We start from the raw sequence: 22,447 nt of genomic DNA on the forward strand, positions 1-22,447 counted from the left end.
CTACTATCCCCCGTTTTAACCCAAAAAGGGGTTGATTTCTAAAGATACATTATTTGGACACCTTTTCACCATCTATCTATAGAGCTTCGTCTTGAGAGAGGGCGCTGTTGTTCTCATGTTTACATCGGCTCCGCTATTTTTTATCAAATAAAAGTATAAAACAACGATATATCTCACGCAAACCGTAACGTTCGAGTGAAAGTAGTTGTGGAACATCAGGATTATCGTTATCTAACGTGAGGGTGCCAGCCTTAAATGGAAATTGTGAATAAAAATAACGGCAACGGATTTCTTCAACCGCTCCAATACCGTTCGAATTCCACCAAGTTTATTGAAGAGGAATTGACAACACCCTGAATAGAAGGTCAGTAAACAAAGAAGCATAAAAGAAAGCAAAAAGTGTTAACTTTGGATTCTTTTAAAAAAATTCTAACCTCAAAGAACGAAAATTTAAAAGTCATTACTAGATCATCCGTTAAAAATAGCGCCATCTACCGACGAGGAGCAGATACTAAGCAACACGTCACAACGTTGCCTAGTTTCAGCCTACTACCAATAGGGGGAAGCAGTTGTGCCATAACGGAACCAAATATTAATAAAAAAAAAAAAAAAAAAAAAAAATCTTAAACTATGGAGGAGGTTATGCTCGCACTACAAAAAATTCAAAAGGAGCTAGACGAACAGAAGAAAACCATCCTTAAAAATGGAGAAGATGTCACGACAAATGTAACAAAAAACATTAATATACTTATTGAAGAAAAATTCAAAATATGGGAAGAAAAACATAATTATCTAAAAGAAAAAGTGGAAAACCAAGAGAAGAGACTCTATTTTCTGGAAAAACAGGCAAAACAGAGAAACATAGTACTCTTTGGATTAGAAGGAAAAGAATCGTCTTACTCTGATTTAGAAAACAGAATCATAAACTTTATTGATAAACACTTTCGCATTAAGCTCGAAAAAAGAGATCTACAGGCGATTACACGATTAGGCAAAAAAGGGGAAAGGCCTAGGCCGATAACAATTACCCTTACAACACTTGGTATGAAAATTGACATATTCAAGCAAAAATCGTTACTAAATAATACTGAGTACTACATAAAAGAGGATTATCCAAAAAATATCTTAGAAAAAAGAAAAGAATTACAGGAAAGGGTTAAAATAGAAAAAGAAAAAGGAAATAAAGCTATTATTAAATACGATAAACTCATCGTACTTGAAAATAAATCAAATACATCTAACAAAAAGAGAATGCTATCCGCTTCTCCCGAGACTGATCAACTAAACCCTCACAAAGTAGCAGATAGAAGACCACAAGAAAAGCGGAAAAACAACCCTCAACCTGCCCACTCATCATTGCAAAGATCATCTAGCATTACAGAAGGAGTCCTTAAGCCTAGCATGCTAAATTACTTAGTGAACAAAAATACAAACAGCCCGTCAAACCAGCAAGACAACCATGATCAAAACGCAGTATAGCAACCAGCGCCGGCTCCTCTCTCAAGTCAAACAAGCACAAAAAATTCAAAAAGAAAAAACGAATTACGTCCCCCAATACGGCTGGTCACCGCGGGGGCGAAAGACTACAACCCTCCAATAACTAAAACAAGGAAAAATAATAAGATCTATATTGCCACTTTTAATGTAAGGTCCCTAGCAAATGAATCAAGAATACTTGAATTGGAGCACGCTATATCATCACTAAAATGGGATATAATAGGCATTAGTGAAACGAGACGACAAGGTTTTACTATAGAAGACAGAGACGACTATTACCTTTACAACTACGGTCACACCAAAGGCAAATATGGAGTAGGTTTCCTAGTAAAAAAACAACTATCAGTGGAGGTCCTTGACTTTATCGGCATAACAGATAGAGTCGCCTTGATTCATATCAAGCTACATGGAAAACTATATAGTATCGGTCAAACCTACGCACCTACCCAAAAAGCAAGCGAAAAAGAAATAGAAGAGTTTTACACCACCCTAGATACATTATTGGAAAAAAGCAACCCAAATTTTATACTTCTTGGGGACATGAATGCGAAAATTGGACAACCAGCAGAGGGTGAGAACAGAGTAATGGGCAGCTACGGATACGGTAAAAGAAATAAGAGAGGTGAAAGATTTGTTCGATTCTGCCTTCAGAATAATTTGAAAATAGCAAACACGCTCTTCAGAAAACCCAGAAAACTAAGATGGACTTGGCTGTCACCTGATGGATATACTCGAAACGAAATAGACTTCATTGCCACAAACAAACCGAAAATTATAGAAAACTACAGTGTGATAAATAGCATACATCACCCAAGTGACCACCGTATGATTAGAATAACAATCAATATTGAGCGCAGACACCTACCACGTAAAAACTTTTCTACAACAGCACGGAAACAAATTGACTACGAAATATACACCACAGAAATCAACAAATTCATAGAACCAGACCCGACAACATCTGTGCAAAATTACTACGACATTATAGAAAATACAATCTTACAGAGCGCTGAACGTGGTGGCATCAAGTTCGCATCATCAAACTATAACAACAGGAAGAAAGCAATAATAACAACAGAAATAATAGAACTTAGTCAACAACGACACTACTTAAAAAACAAGCACAATAAAACAAAAAGTGAAAAAACTCAACTTAGCAAGTTATATAGACAAATAAATAAACAGATTAAGAAAAACATGAGACAATATAGAGTCAATATTATAGAAAATCACATCAGAAAATCTGGAGCAGTTAAAAAGGCGTATAAATACCTAACCAACTCAAAACACGTGATGAACCAGCTTCAAAACGAGAAAAAATCTACAGTTACGAGCAGAGATGGGATCATGCAAATAGCCACAAACTTTTACCAGCAACTGTATGCATCTCACGATATCACAAACCAGGAAAAATTAGCCGAGGATAGAGTTTCTCAAAACAATGACGAAGTACCAATATTTAATATAAACGAAATCTATTGCTCGTTAAAGTTATTAAAACCAGAAAAAAGCCCAGCATCTGATGGTATTACAAACGAAATGCTAATTGCCGGTACAAACGCTCTCACTTTACCACTAACAAACTTATTCAATTTAATACTATCAACAAAAGAAATACCTAAACAATGGACGTGTTCAGATATCGTTTTACTTTTCAAAAAAGGAGACCCGAAATCAATAGCAAACTACAGACCAATCAGCCTAACGTCGTGCGTCTACAAGGTGTTTGCATCGACTCTACTCCGACGTCTTACTAGTATCTTAGATGAACATCAGCCAGTAGAACAGGCAGGTTTTGTAAAGGGGTTTTCGACAATAGATCACATCCACACTTTGAAACTTGTCATTGAGAAATACAACGAATACGACCTACCTCTCTACATATGCTTTATTGACTATAGCAAAGCATTTGACTCTGTATTCCACAGTGCAATTTGGCGAGCTCTATCAGGGCAAGGAGTGAACCATGACTATATAAAAATATTGAAGGAAATATACAACAAAAGTAAGGCTAGAATTAAAATAAATGAGTATGGTTCAGTCTTTGAAATTGGAAGGGGAGTGAGACAGGGCGACCCCTTATCACCAAAACTCTTTATTGCAGTACTCGAAGAAATATTTAGAACACTTGACTGGGAAGATAGAGGAATAAACATATATGGCAGCCGCCTCTCGCACTTGCGATTCGCGGATGATATAGTACTGCTCTCGGAAGACTCAAAAGAAATGGAATTCATGATACAGTCACTCAGCAAAGAAAGCAGAAAAGTAGGTCTAGAAATAAACTGGGAGAAAACTAAATTAATGACAAATAGGCAAAAAACAAGTATAAAGTCGGACTCAACAGAAATTGAATATGCCGAAGACTATATTTATTTGGGACATTTACTATCCTTCAAGTCATGCAATGATAAAGAAGTAGAGCGAAGAATCAAAATAACCTGGAATAAGTACTGGGCAATGAAAGAGATATTCAAGAGTAATCTACCGGTTGCATTGAAAACTAAAGCTATGCAGACATGTTTGTTGCCCTGTCTCACTTACGCTTCCCAAACATGGCCTTTGTCAACAAAACAAACTCATAAGGTTAAAGTGTGTCAAAGTAGCATGGAAAGGAGTCTCCTGGGCCTTAAGCTAAGCGATAGAGTAAGAAACGAAGACATCAGAAAAACTACGAAGGTAAAAGACATAGCAAAAACCATTATGACACAAAAATGGAAATGGGCTGGGCATGTACAAAGATCACCAGGGAACAAATGGTCCAAAATTGTTACTAACTGGTACCCTATTCATAAGAAAAGACGGAAGGGAAGGCCATTCAAAAGATGGAGTGATGACATAGTTGCTACGGTGGGAAATACCTGGAACAGACTGGCAAGAGACAGAGTGAAATGGAAGGAAATGGAGGAGGCTTTCATCGCCAGAGCGGTCCTTACTACAAAAAGCGTTAACGCAGTTTAATAAAATATACTAACAAACTAGAATAAGTATAATACTAACACAAATATTATTCAGAATTAATGTAAACTACGTGTAAGGAATAAATAAAGCTTTATTATTATTATTATTATCTATAGAGCTTACATTTTAAATTTCAAGTCTCTTACGTCAAAAACATGGGACTCTCATACAAACTTCCAACCCCCATTTTACCCCCTTAGGGGTTGAGTTTCGTAAAATCCGTTCTTAGCGGATGTCTACGTCCTATAAGGAGCCTACTTGCCAAATTTCAAGTTTGTAGGTATTATAGTTTCGGAGATTTCGTGATGAATGACCTTTCGCGTTTATATATATTATAGATTATAGATTTCTAGCATAGGTGTATATTACTTTCGATGGCAATGTAACATAAAATGTGACTAAAACCATTTACTTGAGTAACTTATTATTAACAATTACTTAGCAATATTTACTTTGCCATTCTATGCTATTGACATTTAGGACTTTAGAAAAACATTTGTTATGACTTTTCTAGTATTCCTATTACATTTGCGGTAATTACGCGTCTTAATAGAAAAGTATAAAATGCTACCTGTGCCCGTTGTGCTGTTCAGTTCGCAGAGTTATAAAATAAATAAATTTCTAAAATAAAAGTAGCCTAAGTTACTCATTATTACATCAGCTGTCTGCCAGTGAAAGTCCTATCAAAATCGGTCCACTCGTTTCAGGGATTAGCCGGAACAAACAAACAGACAGACAAAAGAAAATTGTAAATAAAAATATTTTGCCATATGTACCATGTATCCCTTACACATCCATATGCATTTAGTAAAAAGCGGTTATTTTAATAGTACAAATATTTATTTGTGTCAGTCAGTCAGTCAGCTCAGCCTGTTGCAGTCCACTGCTAGACTAGGCCTCTCCAAGTTCGCGCCAGACATCCCGGTTTTTCAGAATTCTCATCCAGCCTACACCGGCAATCTTACGTAGATCGTTTGCTGCGTGGCTACGGCACTATTGAATTTAGCCACCCCCTATCATCCCATGGGTGTCGTAAGAGGCGACTAAGGGATAGCAAAGTTCCAATACCACCATGGAACTAACGAAGCCGACCGATAGCGGGATAGCCATCCTACAGCTGGCTTTTTAAATGCACAGACCGAAGACGGGCAGCAGCGTCATCGGTGCGACAAAGTCAGCCCTGCGGTCACCAACCCGCCTGCCCAGCGTACTATGGGCAAAAACCACATTTATTTGTTTAGGTAATTTTAAATATTGCGTAAACTTAAATTTTTACCTTTACTCAACATTAATTTATTATGCATTTATTGTGCAAGAGTTCTTATCCGCTAAAATAATTATACCTACATAAAAGTATCGATTCTTTAAAATTGTTCTTTATCGGACATCTACTAACTGTAAAGTATTTTTTTTTTGCCAAATTTCATCTTAATACGTCCAACGGTTTTCGATGACGTGACTGTATAATTAATACTACATATGTTTGTATATCCTTTGCTACAATCTTTAATTTAAATAATAAATATTATTTGGAAATTTATTTACATATTAAGGACATAACGTCCGTAAATATAAAATATATCTACGGGGTTCAACGACCGCTTTGAAACTGTCATGTGTGATGCCTTCGTAGTTGGAACAAGAAATTGCACTCTCGGTCTCTTTAGAGTTTGAAAGCTTGTTGTTTGCTTGTTTATATAATAAGGCTTTTGTCGTATACTAAATGACATAATTGGAACGAGCAAAACGAAAGATTGTTGGTTTTTAATCTAATCTATTTGTGTTTTATTTTGTTTTGTTATTAATTATTAATCATTTACTTAATCACACTGACACCTGATGGTAAGCTATCACTGTATCTTATAGACGACACGCCTACAAAACCAGAAAAATCGCAAGCGTATTGCTGACCCTACCCCCAAACCCCGCAGGAGCTCTGGCCACCTTACTCACCACAGGAACACAACACTACTTTGAAACAGTATTATTTAGCTGTGATCTTCTGTAAGCTCGAGGTACTCTCCCAGTCGGTTTGCTCCAGATATCGAGTTGAATATTTCCTGAAGGAGCTATTCTTCGAACTAATTAAAACAAGATCGATTAATAACTAAAAATAAACAAACGCTTAATAAAAATACAAATAAAGTACCGCTCTGGTGTAGTGGTGCGAGTAGTCACCGAAAACACCGACGGTTTACGGTTTTCGCTATCAGCTCGGGATGGATATTTGTATTTTACAAATATTTCCTTCTGGCTTGAATATCTGTCCTCGTGGGTCTCCCCACCGTGCCTCGGAGCGCACGTTAAGCCGTTGGTTGTTATCATAACTATAAATTATTTATCGATCACCTAACAAACTCATAGCACTTTGTCTGAACATTAACTTAATTTAGCGTAAGCGTGAATTTCGTTTAAGTACCAAACCGTCATTATATTCTAAAAGATTACCTAAATGTTCTTAAAAATTGCAGTTTTCTCACAATATTTAAATAAAAAAGCCTTTTTAAAATAATTTATTTTACAAAAAAACTCTCCAACGCAAACTTAAACCCATTCCGCGTGATAAAAAGTCTCGATTGGTTATCGCCTGCGGTCAGACAATATCTTTAGTTTCCTTCGAACGAAAACTTCGCTCCGTGCAAAGAAATAATGTATTAAAATTCTTTTTACTCTTTCTTTTACAACATATTTTCTACAAGATAAAGTTGAAACTTTTTAAAGAAGTAATAAAACAAGAGATACGGTGGCCGTTTTACTTTATTGATGATGTTAATTGTTTCTGGTATGTTTAAGAGTGATTACGATATTGTAATAATTATAGCTATAAACTAGTCTAGTAATACGTGAAGCAAAAACTTTGTACCTCTTTTTACGAAAACTGCGCGGACTGAGGAGTATGAAATTTTGCACACTTATAGTTTATATAGAAAACGAGTGCAGATTGTTAATATTTTTTAAAAATTATGCATAAAAATACATTAAATCAATAATAAAACACACACTAACATGTAATTGATACACTGCATATATATATGTATACTTTTGTTTATTATTATATAGAAGTTTAGTCTTAGACAACATGACCTTAATAATGTTCAAACTTATAATTTAAATTAATTTTATAGTCGAATTTCGACCACTGGGCAATCAGTAGTATTAGAAAGTCGATATCGATTTTAGTTGTATGTATCGGTATAAAATATTGAAATGAAATTAGTGCTCGTATAAAAGTTTAAAATGTTCATAATAAATAATACAACGGACGCATTTATGGTAATAACCATATAATGAGTGGAATAAATAATAATCATTTCATGCGATGTGCATCGTTCGTGTTGTGCGTGATGCGTAACAGTTTTTTTATTTGTGACACACGGTCATAAGCTTTATCGTTTTGTTATTATATTAAATGAAAAAAACCAATCGAAGTGATATGTATATTTCCTTTTGAGTCAACAATAAAAAATAATAAATAATTAATAGGAATTGCTTTTTATTTAAAAATATACACGGCTTATTAAAGTATATTTATAGTAACTAGAAATGTTAGAAAAGCTAAAGCTATATAAGATTAATAATATTTAATTTTACGTCGTGAGACAATAAAGATATTTATTTCATGTTAATTCCTAGTCACACATTAAAAAAATAAAATAATTCTAATACTCTACGGATATGAGCTTAGCGTCGTGTATCTCATTCTATATTATACAATTCTTTATTATAAAAAAAACTTTTAGGGATAATAACTCAAGACTACTAAGCTGTTAACTAAGTTGTACCTAAGTATTGTTTTATTTATTTATTTGTTTATTTATTTATCTATTAGGGATGGTACAAGGCACAGAAAAAGTTGAAGAGAAGTTGAGAACGAGAATGAAATAATATAATTAATCATTAAAGCCAAATACGACCATCCATCGGCTTAAAATTAAATTAACAAACGTGCAAATAAGAAAAGGAAAAATAACAAAACAAGCAAAACGATAAAACCGATCAATAACAAAAAAAAAAACTTTTTGTCATATTAAACTAATGAATACCTTTGGGAAGTTTAAATCACAAACATTTAACGGTATATTTGGAAAGTAACATTATAAAAATGATATTATTGATATTATGATTACACAAATATGTATAAAATGTATACAAATAATATAAATTTTAGTTATTATTTTGATTATGTTTGTTGAAGAACTGTAGTTTGATTTTATTACTTTAAATTTCAAATAATAGGTATGGTAAAACCGGGATAGATGCCTCACTTTTTGAAATAGCCACCTAATTTTAAAAATATGATTTTTATACGAATAATTTTTATTAATGTAGGTAGCTCAATCCTTTATGTTGAATTATGACTATTTTTTTTCAACCTAGCCAATGCAGATTAAGCAGAAATTAGCTTTTCGTGAACCTTTTTTTTGAGGATAGATGCCTACCTATATGGAAAGTTGCCCCACCATAAAAATAGTGAGTAGGATAGATGCCCTTTAAACCGTGTAAACGAAAAACCCAAACCAAATTTTAGGTAGTTCTACTCCTAAAACATCGATTGTCTCTAAGAAACATGGGCCATAATAATGAAAAAATTTTTGTGTTTTTTATATCTTTTAATTGTTATAATTAGAATATAATGTTTATATCACACAGATTACTATACCTAATTAAATTTTTAGAGCATTGTTTAACTAAAATATAATTTCTTAAGTTTTAACATGATGTATATATATATACGAGTATATATATATAAATTTAATTAAATTTTACAAGCATTTATTCAACAAAAGTATAAATTCTTAATTGTTGGTCTAAAATATTCATATCAATTGTCAACATGCACATTGCACAATCATACTTTCTCATCGAAAGCTGACTGTAGGTTTTCTATAGTCCAAGAACATACTCGAGCTCGCATTTCTTCCTTTCTTTTATATTTTCATTGCATAGTTCTGCTAGAATCAGTAAAACATCCAAACATAAATATACGTAAATACATAAAAAATATAACAGACAAAAAAAATTATACATATAAACTTACTCTGTATATGGTGAATTAAGGGATAGATGCCCCTAAGAGCATCTATACCTCAAAAAATCAGGGCAACTATCCTTTGTGATTGGGATAGATGCCCACGTATTTTTTAAATAAATTATAAACAAAATAGCATCTATTTACAACTATATGCAGACTCAATAACCCAGTATATAGACGTGATAAAAAATATAACGGAATTTATTACTATTTATAAAATTATACAACCTTAAATACTAACCTTTAAAACTTTGACGTGTTTGTAAATTTCGCCACGGAGACAATTACACACACGATCCAAACGCGTCCTTGCCACACGAATATCTGTGGATATCTGAGGTAAGGGGTGACTTCGACTCCTACTTATGCGATTAATTTTTATTTGTGAGTTCGGGATGTTAGGTTTTTAGAACATGAGGCATCTATCCCACTGCGGCATTTCTCCCGGTTTTACCATATTAGATAATCTTGTAAGTACATAATTTTATACATAGTTAATGAAGACTTTCTGGATCTATAATAAGGGAATGTGTCTCGTGCACCGTGAAGGAAATTTTTTTTGTGCACATTGCAAACAAAGCAGAGCAAACATGAAGCAGACTCGACCTGATTGACACTGTTTATTTTAGTAATCGTTTAACATATTATTTAATTAAATGAGATTTCATTTCGCAAGATTTCATAGTATATATAAAACGATAATCTAAACTGAAGGTCGGGAATGCCAAGCTTTCAAATGCTTCATTCGTTTTACTAGTTAATTCATCTCACCTTCATATTTCAGGATAATATTCGGAGACATATTCAGCTTAGCTAAGCTGTTAAATTATCTCAGGTGATTCTTCAATAGGAAAAGAAAATTTGAAAAGCAATGAAACCTTTACAGTTAAAAAATAACCTTTTACCTCGCACTTTATTGAAAAGGTTACGATGATGATGATTACGTTTCAAATTAATAACGATTTTACTGGCAATCTGCCCAAACCCGATCTGTTACGGCTTTTTAAGGGTCTACCATTTTATATTTTTTAATAAAAAAACATTTTGGCTTAAAAGAAAAATATATTATTAATATGACACAACTGACGTGTTTTTTATTTAGTCGCGATCAAAACAAGATAAACGAAACCAATTTGAAAAAATCCTTTTGCCATAGACAGTCTGTTATTTGAGAAAGGTTATAGGACAGATACAAACATCACGTAACGACTTTTTGGGGCGGAGCTGTAACCTTAAGCGTCAACGAGGGTGAGCCCCTTGTCGTCTTGTGTAATACAAGTAGTGGTATAGTAGGTATTAATTATTAAATTAAACGCGTTAATAGATTTGTTAGTGTGTATTTTAGAACACTCATAGCTTCGTTTATTTATTTTGTTAATTTATTGGGTAATATATTTTCATTGTTTTATTGGACGATTGATTTGGCTTTGTGTCTCTAACGTGACGTAACTCGTTGTTGCGTGACAGACATTTTGTTGAGTGCCTCTTTGATGAAACCCTTTAAACAGAGTGATGGCACGGTCCTTCGATATAAATTTGAGTACTATTTTTCAATACCGTATCCAGACTCACAACGATATTTATTACGTAATATTTGTTTGTACTTTTATATTGTTATAACTTTTTTTTACATTTTAGCAGTCGTTTTATAAACAAAATTAGAAAGAAACACCGAAGTTAGTTTTTGCTTTTTTTTAATAAAAAGTATTTAAAAAACATGTATATGATATGAAATGCTACATAATACTTTACTTACATACTTACACTTACGGCATTTCTTCGTCTGTTCCTCATGATATCAATGTGGTCAAACTTTTTGAAAATTATATTAAGTCTTATTCAACGCGAATAAAACCAGAGTCGCTGTCTAGTTTAGTTACAAGTATGCCGATATTATAATATTTATAGTTAGATAAAGCTATTAAGTATTTTAAACACTACAAACAGGTTTGTATACCATGGTCGATAAGCTTGCCGCATTCGTACGGAAATAATAAAAAAAAAAGAAATCAATATCGCATTGCAGGGGAATAAATCGTCCTTCACTTCACTATGACATTAATAAGGGCATTCACTCGATTACCTTTATCGACATACGTAGCTCTTTCTATACAAAATAAATAAATACCTCATCTAACAAAATCACCTCTTACTTTAGTTTCTTACTGATTTCTCTCCACTTTTTTTTTCACATTTTTTGTTTACTGTGTTCAGAATGTTTTCATTTTTGTAAATCCACGTATAAACTCAAGTAGATATGGCCTAGTGAAATACATGTGATAAAACATGTAAATCGACATCAGTGTCAGTCAGATTCAATCACGACAGCTAACTTTGTCTTTAAATTTTAATTAGTATTGGTTTTGAGAAGGAAAATTGTGCGAAAACATGGATGCTTTGGGAAGAAATTCTGAGGCATAAAAATTAACTGATCCATAGTTGAGCAGCGTCGTAGGTTAATCTTCCACACTTTTCCGTTATAGAATTACCCATGCTTAGCGATGAGACGTTTACAAAATTTTACCGCACCGCAGAAAAGTACCCTTGTACATATTACATTTCATACACATGTATGTTGAGTTGTGATCATAAGTTTGTAAAACCGTAGTAAAAGTAGCAACATAAAGTTCGTGTAGAGAACTTAAGAGCAAATTTATCCAGACAGAATAAAAATTAAAAATAGATGTGCGAAAAATAAACATGATGTTATAAAAAATATTGAAATTAAAAATAATACATTTAAGTCGGTCGACTGATATTTAAGTTAGTGATTTAAATAAAGACATTTTCAAATAAAATTAATGTAATTAGAAATAAGCGTAAAATTTACGTTACAGATAACGGAAGGTTTTTCTCAAACAAGGGGTCTTAATCCAATTAGGAGACTTGTCGTCCTCGAAAAGTCTGAATAAAGACTACAACTACTGCAAACACAAGTGTAAAATCTTGATAAATCTTATTTTTAAGCACTGAGAGCTTTTGACTTAAATTTATAGTTTGATTAAAAATTATCAGAAACAACTGATTTAATAAGTAAAAAGTAAATTCATATTATATAGCACATGAACAAGTAACATATATTAATTTTTATCATTGTCTTAAATTACGCTTGATAAATAAAATAGTAGGAAAAAGTAACGCTTTACGGTATATTTTATTTTTACGATTCGTATATCTGATTCTATTTTTACGTTACAAGTCCAATTGCGTTGTTAATATTTATTGATATTCTTAATGTATCTCTGTTGAAGAATTACAGACCGATCTCACTTCTGAGCCACATCTATAAGCTGTCCTCGATGGTCGTCACAAATCTTTTAAAACCAACGGAGTTCCGAAATGGCTACAGCACCGTAGACCACATCCATACCTACTGTGCAGCAGAATTTACAAAAGACGGAAGAGTATAATCAGCCGCTATTTATGGGGTTTGTGGACTACGAAAAAGCCTTTGACTCTATCAAGACCTGGGCTATCCTGAATTTTCTGTAGATGTGTTGTATCGATTATCGAGGTACTGAGGTGTACGTACGACGCGGCGACGATGACTGTCCAAATCCAAGACCAGCGAGCAAGGACTATATTCTTTCGTCGCAGGGTAAGACAGGATGATGTAAAATAAATAAATAAAATAAAAAAGCCTTTTATTTCTTGCGTCATTTCATTACAGATTTTTTGACTAAAATTATTGCATTAAAATTGTTGAAAAAATGTAATAACATTATCAGACTGAAAATAAATAAACTATGAGATAATGACAAATTATTAAAAAACTATTGTTGTAAAAAAATTAATTAATAATTGATTTTTTTAATATCACATTTATGTATAATATTTGTCTGATTGACTGTATAATATCTATTTGTCAAGGTATTTACATTACACTCATGATTGTCGATAAAGCTAATAATTTTATTAATAACTCAAATTCAAAAATATTTGTCAAGGTTTACATTACATTCATAATTAAATAAAATAACGCTCAATAACTCAATTTAAAATAAATATCACTTAGTGCAAATAAAAATCAGAATAAATAAATTTGGAAATATATAGTTGGGATGCAAGAACCCCTCTCAGGTAAAGGCCTCTTCCAAAGAATGTCACGTATCTTTAGCTATGTCTAGCCAGTCTCGGCCTGCGGTGTGTGTTAAGTCGTCAACACATCTCGTAAGTGGTCTTCCTACTCTTCTGTAGCCAGGATGATGTATTGTCTCCTAAAATTTTTATCTCTGCGCTCGAATATTTCTTTAAGACCTGGGGTTGGGGGGACGAGACATTAACCTAAAAAGGAATACCTCTCTCACCTTTGTTTCGTCGACGATATAGACATATTTGCGGGGACGTTGGAGGAGCTAGGGCAAATGCTAGGCGGTCTAAATGAGTTCTCAGCTGACAAATGAAAGTTATCACAGCAGTCTTTCTTAGTCTACTACTGGACATAGGCCTCCACAAGTTCACGCCAAAAATGGCATGAACTCATGTGTTTTGCCCATAGTCACCACACTAGGGAGGTGGGTTGGTGACCGCAGGGCTGGCTTTGTCGCACCGGAGACGCTGCTGCCCGTCTTCGGCCTGTGTATTTCAAAGCCAGCAGTTGGATGGTTATCCCGCCATTGGTCGGCTTTTTAAGTTCCAAGTAAATGAAAGTTATGTTAACAACCAAATTATACTGAGTTCTTCAGGATTATGTCTATTTAGGCTATACGATTCAAAGAGTCAGAAACAACTTCGGGAAAGATACCGATAGGTGAACTCGGTTGGGCTGAGAGGCATTAACATACGGTGCTGAGACGTGAACACTGACGATGGGACTAGTCCACAAGATTATAATCACTCAACGCGCAATGGAACGGGCTATGCTTCGAGTCTCTCTCGAAGGTAGGATTAGAAATGAGACTGTCCGCGATAGAATGAAGGTAATCGACATAGCCCACAGAATCAGTAAGTTAAAGGGAAAGTGGATGTGCCGCCTGTGTCGCTGGACCGATGGCCGTTAGAGCAGACATGCTCTGGAGTAGAGACCGCGCGCTGTAAATCGCAGTGTAGGACGTATTCCAGTCCGCTCGACTGATGATCTACATAATATTGCCGGTGGAGGCTGGATGAGGATCGCAGATAATTCAGATATCTGGCGACAACTTGGGGCCTATGTCCACCAGTGAACTGCGATGGGATGACTGATAATGCATTAGACCTTAAATATTGAAAGGATTTTTCGAAAAATTTTCATAATAACAGTAGTAGGCTTGAAGATAATTTTAAATTTTTGAACAAGCCATTGTATTATATTTTATAATACGCATGGTTTCGATACATAAAAATTAGTAATTTTGGTTAGTATGTGAGACGATCAAAATTTAAAAAGATAAAGCTGATTGTGCAGTGTGCACCAAGCATTGTATAGATAATATAAAAAGTAACGGTAAGCGAGGAAACTCGCAGACCTCCCGTAAGAGAGCGCACAGTTAGTCTAGTCAGCTCATGACAACGATGGACGTAACTGTTGAAATATCAGATAAAACTTAAAAGTAAAAAACTTTACAGTGTCATCATGATTATGTACTGAACAAATTATGACTTAGTAGGGCTTTATTATCCAAATAAATAATTTGCTTATCCTCCAATATATGCCTCCCAATCGTTTCTTGGAAAGTAATTAGAACTGTCTTTTCTGGCTGCAATGAAGAACCACTAAAAGCAATAATTACTCATGCTAAGTAATTATTTAATAACGAAAAACGAAACGAAGGAAGGAAAAGAAGGAACTTGGTAGACTTTAACCTGGATATTAGGTCTTCGCTCAACAGAGAAACGTTTACACGCTGTTTCAATTCAGTTCATTGTTAATACATCTTTGTAATAGAAGAGGGTTCACAAACCTGCTCTTATTCTAGACTAATCATTAAGGATGTAGTCGCGCTTGAGGCTGAGACACATCAATTATTCAACGTCGATTCATTTCAATTGCCGTTTATGCTTCTTGTGTTTGTACTTGCTCATCTGAGCGCGCTGCAATAACGCCTTGATAGCAATTGTTTCAACATACTGAAACTCCGTCGTATTTTCATCTAATTCATCCTCGGAAATCGTATTTAACTATAGCATACATTTTACGTAATTTGTTTTTATTTTTAGCACATTTGATCTCTAAAGCAAACATAGTAAAAACATTATTACTCGGTGAAGTTAATCGATTCGTTGGTTCTTATTTATATGTTGATTATTCATAGCACTAGTTAAACGGTACTAAGATATTCAGTATTTTTATCACTGTTTTACTGACACTGACAGTTACTGTTATTGGTTGCTCTTAAGATATATAGCATAGTGTTTGTAACGTGTAATCTTCCATAGTAAACACGTCAAATTTAACGTAAAAGGAATTACACAAAATATTAAAACGCTAGTTAAGCATAACGAAAATGAAACGCAGAGAACGATGGTAGGTAATTGGCAAAGTGAGTTTTACTTTTTCATTTTATAAGTAATTATTTACAGTGAAGATTTTTTTTCTAAGCTGTTTTTATTATTATCTAATAAGTAAATTATTTATTTTTACACTAACAATTAAATTTGATTAATAAAGTTGAACCTCACTTCACGTCAATTCAGGCGTCAACCTTTCAATGTCCGTTGACAGTTGTTCGATAATCGAACAGGGAACAATTAGCCATGGAGTGGTTAATATCCGTAGCACTGTCACTATTCGATTCCAACGTACACTCGGTATCGTCGAGTGAAAATCGATTCGCTTGAGATGCGTATGTACCTGAAGTACTGTTACGCTGGAAAATTTAATTGGCAGTCGTATTATCTGACGTTATTTTCCCCAGCTTTGTTCACTTACAAAGATTCTAAGCGATTACGTGTGAGTATAGAAATTCAATTAATTATCATGTTTCATATTTTAGTCTATTTCGAAGCAACTTTCTTCTGTTAAAGATATTAAACGAAATCTCTCATTTATATAATTACGAAAGTTACTAAACACTAAAGTTCTCGTGTGAATTTCGTTAATTAATTTCCGTTTAAAGGTCACATATTAAAATCGATTTTACTCAAGCTTTTACAACTTAAAACGAAGTCTTCAATTAAAGCCGAAGAGGTCTCACAGTAGGTAGCCGCGCCGAGCAATATCTTACGAAATACCTGGCAGACGTAAACCTATACGATTTTTCATATCCCTACGTGATCAACGGCGACCCAAACCGAGCTGTATTCGGGTGCCCTTTTTCATTTAATTTTACGACTAGGGCGGCGCGAAATGTTCGTCTCTCGTATCTTTCGCCTGGCTGTTATTGTTTGTATTTTGTCACAAATCTACGGTATTCATGTTAAAAAGAAGAGCGCCCATTGTTATCGTTTCGTACGTGAAGTCTCGTCCGTAATCCTTTAGTTTCCCGGGACGCAGATGTTCTTCATGTTTTAGATGTTTATCCGTTGCAGGCTTTTAGTATTCGTTATTTAATAAAATTTTAAATCTTAATATTTTACTTTTGAACCCTTTTATACGTTGTCCTGAGTAGTTTATTCCATTTTTATAGTATTTATTTAAGTTTTACAATCAATAAAATAACAACTGCACCTGAATAATTTATTATTATGATTGAAAATCAGCTAAGCCAATAATCCAAAATTCGGTTTTTGTTTCCTAAAGTAGGGTACCTACTGACATACATAAAGTCTTTACCTAATTATGAAAACCTTAAAGATTGGAATATGATTTTATAGACTCGGCTATAAGCCTAATAATAGTTGGTAATACTAAAACAAAAAATTTACTTATAATGTACTGAATAAACTAATATAAACGTTTATAAGACGTTACTATACAGTCTAGTTTTACAGCCTAATGTAATATACCTATGTGTGATATTGATGTGAGAATTGTTAGTATCAGTTCGATGGTATCAGAGTCCATCTATTTTGAACGAAAACATTAACAAACTTATATTATTTATAATATTAGAGATAAGTAAAGTAAAGTATAATTTATGTGAAATGTGCCAAATTTATTTCCTTTGTTTAAATACAGCTTTACTGACGGTTTCTCATTTTACTAGAAACAATTTCAGCGTCGCCGTTAAACATTGGTTATTAAGATCTTGAACTAAAATTATGGCACTCGGTAGAGTAAAATTCCTCGAGACCACCTGCGAAGAAACGCGCGCTGGAATACGCAATTACCCTCCCAGCGATGACTTTAATTTGTGACTCACTGTCCTTTCCTTAGGTATACTAGATTGCCTTTTGTTTTGACTAATGTAGTATATATGTTTTATATCTTATTCGACTTTGAAGTGTTATACAAAAATGTAACTGGTTAAATGTATAATAAAATGGCAAATATAACGTATATACGTAAATATGCAATAATTTTGTTATAGAATAATTTAAAAAATGTATAATTTTGTTTGTTTGTATATTATATCACATTAATCTCCGAAAGTCGTAAACTGATTATGATGAAAGTTAAATAATTTTCATCTGCGGTAAGACGTTCATTTATTTATTTATTTACTCAGTTATTATTAATTAAATTTATTCGCGATCTTCCGTAAACTTTATAACAATAAGTAGCTATATATAACAAATATGACAGTTTTTAAAAGAAACAGTAACAAATGTCCACCCGTCCACTCATTATGTTTCATAAATCAACCTATTACCACTAAGTTTAGTAAGTAAAACTGTGCAGCTCGGCTAATATTAATTATACTATATGTCAAATTAATTACCAGACATCTAAGAAAATTAAACAAAGGAAAAAATCGTTTTAAATATACTTTTTTATTAGCTGAATAATCTTTACAGTCGTATGTATCATAAAAAAGTTTTATATAATGTCGACTCAGGGCGACTTGGTTCTTTAAAAGACCTCCCTTGTTATGACATAAAACTTCAGCAGATAAAATTATAAAGTCTCCTGTATCCATTAATTGTTTTGTAATCTTTATTAATGCTATTATTATTTTATTGATACTAAAAAGTTTATTTTTGACATGAGATAATGCAAGATTTACTCACTATATTGCAAATTACAAGTTCGGCTCCTGCTCATGCTAAATGTTTGTTTAAAGCCATGGAGATGTTTTTAGAGTGCGTTTCCACTGACGCGAAGTTGCGCGGAGTGGAGCGGAGTATACCGTGAATTGACTAATCACAGTGCTCGAAATCTCCATACCGCATCATCTAGAAGCAGTGTAAATGGGGCAAAGCAGAATTGATCGAACTTTCAAAGAACATATATATGAATATTGAATACGCTTCCCCAACGGAGTCGAGGAGCTAAGCGGAACGCACGAAGCGGAGTAAAGCGGGATAATGCGGAGCATTCCGTAGGGTATATTGGTCAGTAAAAGATTCGTTTGCAGGGTTAGTTTAGTTAGCGACGTCACAATGGATGAGAGATTAAATGAATAAATAAATTGAAGCGAAAAGTTTTTCTTGATACCTAATTTATAAAATTTACTAATATTTTATTATTACAGGTTTTCAATAAAGTGAAAGACTTCTTATGTTTAGAATTTATTATAATAAGGTCTCGAATCCAGAAACTTTGTTTTCTTTTTGTATTAAAAATATGCGACAGTTAGTTCTATATATTATACTAGCCGACTCGTGCCCATTTCGTTGGGCGTTAATTATTTTTGTGATTCAAAAATATAGTGAAGGTCCATCTTTTCGTATTTTTGTTTAATAACAATAAAATATATCCTACTAGCTTCTACCCGGAGCTTCGCTCGCATTTAATTTTTTTTTAATAAAAATTATCCTATGTTACTTCTAATACCTCCAAGAATATGTGTACAAAGTTTCATGATGATCGGTTTAGTAGTTTTCGCGTGAAAGCGTAACAAACAAACTTACATTCACATTTATAATATTAGTAGGGCATCACTCCTGAATAGTGTAGCTTTCTGTTAAAGAATTTTCATGATAGGATCAGTATTTGCGATGATTACCCCCTACAAACAAACAAAGTTACAAACTTTACCTCTTTATAATATTAGTAAAGATAAATTATAACTGTATCCGATCCATGTTATTTCAGCGTCTTCGGTGCGAAAAAACCATCCCTGCGGTCACCAACCCGCCTGCCCAGCGTGGTGACTATGGGTAACACACATGAGTTCTCGCCATTTCTGACGCGAACTTGTGGAGACCTATGCCCAGCAGTGAACTAAGATAGGCTGAAGTGATCTGCATCCGAATCTTCATTATTTATTTATTTGGTTAACTAACGGCTGTTTAGATTAAATCATAAACATGCATATAACATTGAGAAATTACCGGCTAACATCATCTTCTAGATGAGGAAAATTAAAATGGCTGCTTTTAATGACCTTTTTACCGAAAAGAAGAGATAGATCTCCAAGAGACGGTATTTAGCTGACATTACTCAATTCAATTCTCAATGCAGCTGTGATCAGCTCGACTCAGCTTAGCTCTACTCCGCCCCGATCTGCTCCGTTTCAATGGAAACACTTGCCACTTTTTACAGCTCTTCTCCATTGCAATCTGCTCAGTTCCAAGTCAGTGGAAACGCACCCTAAATATTTAATATTTGTATTTTTGTTATTTCATGATTGAGTACAGTCTCGCATCCCATTAAAGTTGACTTCGTAGGACCGTAAGACATTTTTACAATTATATTTAAACAACAGTTAAAATATAACAATAACATACAATTTCGTATAATTATAATACTTAAGTAGCGTTTGTAGAGACTCGTTAATGTTATTACGTAATACATTTCTTTAAGAATATAAAAGTCGTCCTTTATTACGAAAAGAAAGAAAGAAAAATATTAAGGCGCTATAATTTATCCATTTACGTCACTGACAGATATATTTATTTCGTTCTAATGAAATGATGTAAAACTTAATTACAGAAAATTAATAAACTCTCATTGATATTCAAGGTCCGCTTTACAATAAATCCTGTAATAAACTGTTACCTTCTCTTTAACGCGTTTTGCCGTTTTGGAATAAATGTCTAGTAAAACGATAATATCGTCTTAACGGCGTACCGTTAAAGACTATTGCTGTTTACATAAAGGAAGTCCTAACAAAATATACCGTTCCTTTCTTTGCAAACAATATAGTGAATATAGATAAAACTGTGTCGTAATTTGAATCATTTTGTAGAAAACAGTTTTACGGTTTCAGTTTCGAATTATCCGACTCTGTTGTATGTTATCGTCAAAGATTTTTTTAAAGGCAACCGTTTTTCTTCTGAATTTACTGATAACTAACTTATGCCGAACGTATAATATACGAAGTATGTAATTGTCGTTTGCGTCACATATTGAGAAAAACATTACAGGTGCATTTAGGTATTTAACGATATCGCTGATCCTGTGTCGGAGACGTTTTATCGTTATTGCAGAATTAAAAAAAATATTGGTGTATTCATAAATAAAAACTATTTTTTCTACAACCAACGTGTACAAAATATTTTATTAGTTTACATGAACTAAAGCATCAAATCTGTGGGAAAACGCCGGCGGTCTTATGAAAATAAAAAAGTTAATTACACCACGGGAAACAAGTAAACAAGGCGGACACCAGCGTCGCTGCTTCTACGTTTATTTAATTCTAGGAATCCGACTGCCCGCTCGCGCAATAGCGTGATGCAAAATAACGAGCACGAAATTGTTTGTTTCTTATTTGTATTAAAAGCCTTACAGCTAATATAATAGCTAATACTGCGATATTGCGGTTTATAATAAAATTATTGTTCACATTTGATGTCAGTTCACAGTGATGCAATAAACATGAAGTGTGGTAATAAAACGACATAAAAATTTACTGTAAGTAATGATTTCATTCAATTGTAAAATTCTATTAAAAGAAAACGTTTGTAAGTATATCTGAAACTTTTAGCATTCTTCGTCTAAATGAAAGTTTAAAATTTTATCCTCCTATTTCCAAATCTTGAAAAGGGAGAAAATAAATAAGACAATTGGCCAGAGACGATAGCTACTCGTAAGTAAATGGCAGTTTGAGGTAAAGTAATTGTTAATTATTTGGTTATTTACACAGATTGTTATGAAAGGAAAATTCGTATTTAGCTTGCTTGATTTGCTGCTGCCATTTTTTAAAAGAACTATTAAATATTAACAATTAATTACTTCGTTTTACGTAGAAATGCGTACATTCATTGAATATTATTTTCTTTCGAATAATATGTATATTTATTTATAGATTTGTAAATTTTTATTGGTCTTTTTGATTTTGACAGATTTTTTTTGTTTAATCTATGAATCAATTTTTCGATTCTCGATTCCCTCCTAATTCAGTGTCAGTGATCCTTATTCAATGACAACTTTGGTGAATATTATGTTACAAAGTAAACAAGACTATTATGGACAAATAAGTTAATAACAATAATATAAATTACGTTATATAGAACTCCCAATTTAGCATATTAATTAGTAAATCGATAGTCTACTAAAAAGTTACGAGTTATGGAGATGATCGACTCAGGATATAAAAACGTCGTAAAATAAATAAAAAGCATTTTCAGAAAGTGTTAATAGGTGTAAGTTTTAAATGGATTCAGTAGTCTCAGCAGTAACAATATTTTACTATATTTCAACTAGGCTTTATAGTAAAAGTATTTATTAATTTTGTCATCAATAATCCCCGAATGCCGCAAAACAAATAGAAACACGAGAAATCTTATATTATAAAATTTTCGTGTCACAATGTTAGTTAAAATATTCCTCCGAAACGGCTCGACCGATTTTTATGAAATTAGGTAGGTCTGAGAATCCGCCAACATCTATTTTTCTTACTCCTAAGGGGGGGGGGGGGAATAAAGGAATACAACATTTACGAGGTCAGCTAGTATAATAATAAAAAATAAAAACATAGTAATGCAAAATTAAATTTTGTGCATTCTTTTTTTGTTTCCGTGTTGCGTACAATACGCAAACTATTTGTTCGG

The 22,447-nt window shown here is 33.3% G+C and overlaps 1 long non-coding RNA gene across 1 annotated transcript; it reads left to right on the plus strand.

Annotated features, from left to right (window-relative positions):
* The first annotated feature begins 16,275 nt into the window (after window positions 1-16,275).
* On the plus strand, window positions 16,276-18,933 carry LOC123655299. Its single transcript, XR_006743376.1, has 2 exons — window positions 16,276-16,361; window positions 18,574-18,933. It is a non-coding gene; the product is annotated as an uncharacterized LOC123655299 (long non-coding RNA).
* The last annotated feature ends 3,514 nt before the right edge of the window (window positions 18,934-22,447 follow it).

Source organism: Melitaea cinxia, chromosome 7 (assembly GCF_905220565.1).
Source record: "Melitaea cinxia chromosome 7, ilMelCinx1.1, whole genome shotgun sequence".
Classification (NCBI taxonomy): Eukaryota; Metazoa; Arthropoda; class Insecta; order Lepidoptera; family Nymphalidae; genus Melitaea; species Melitaea cinxia.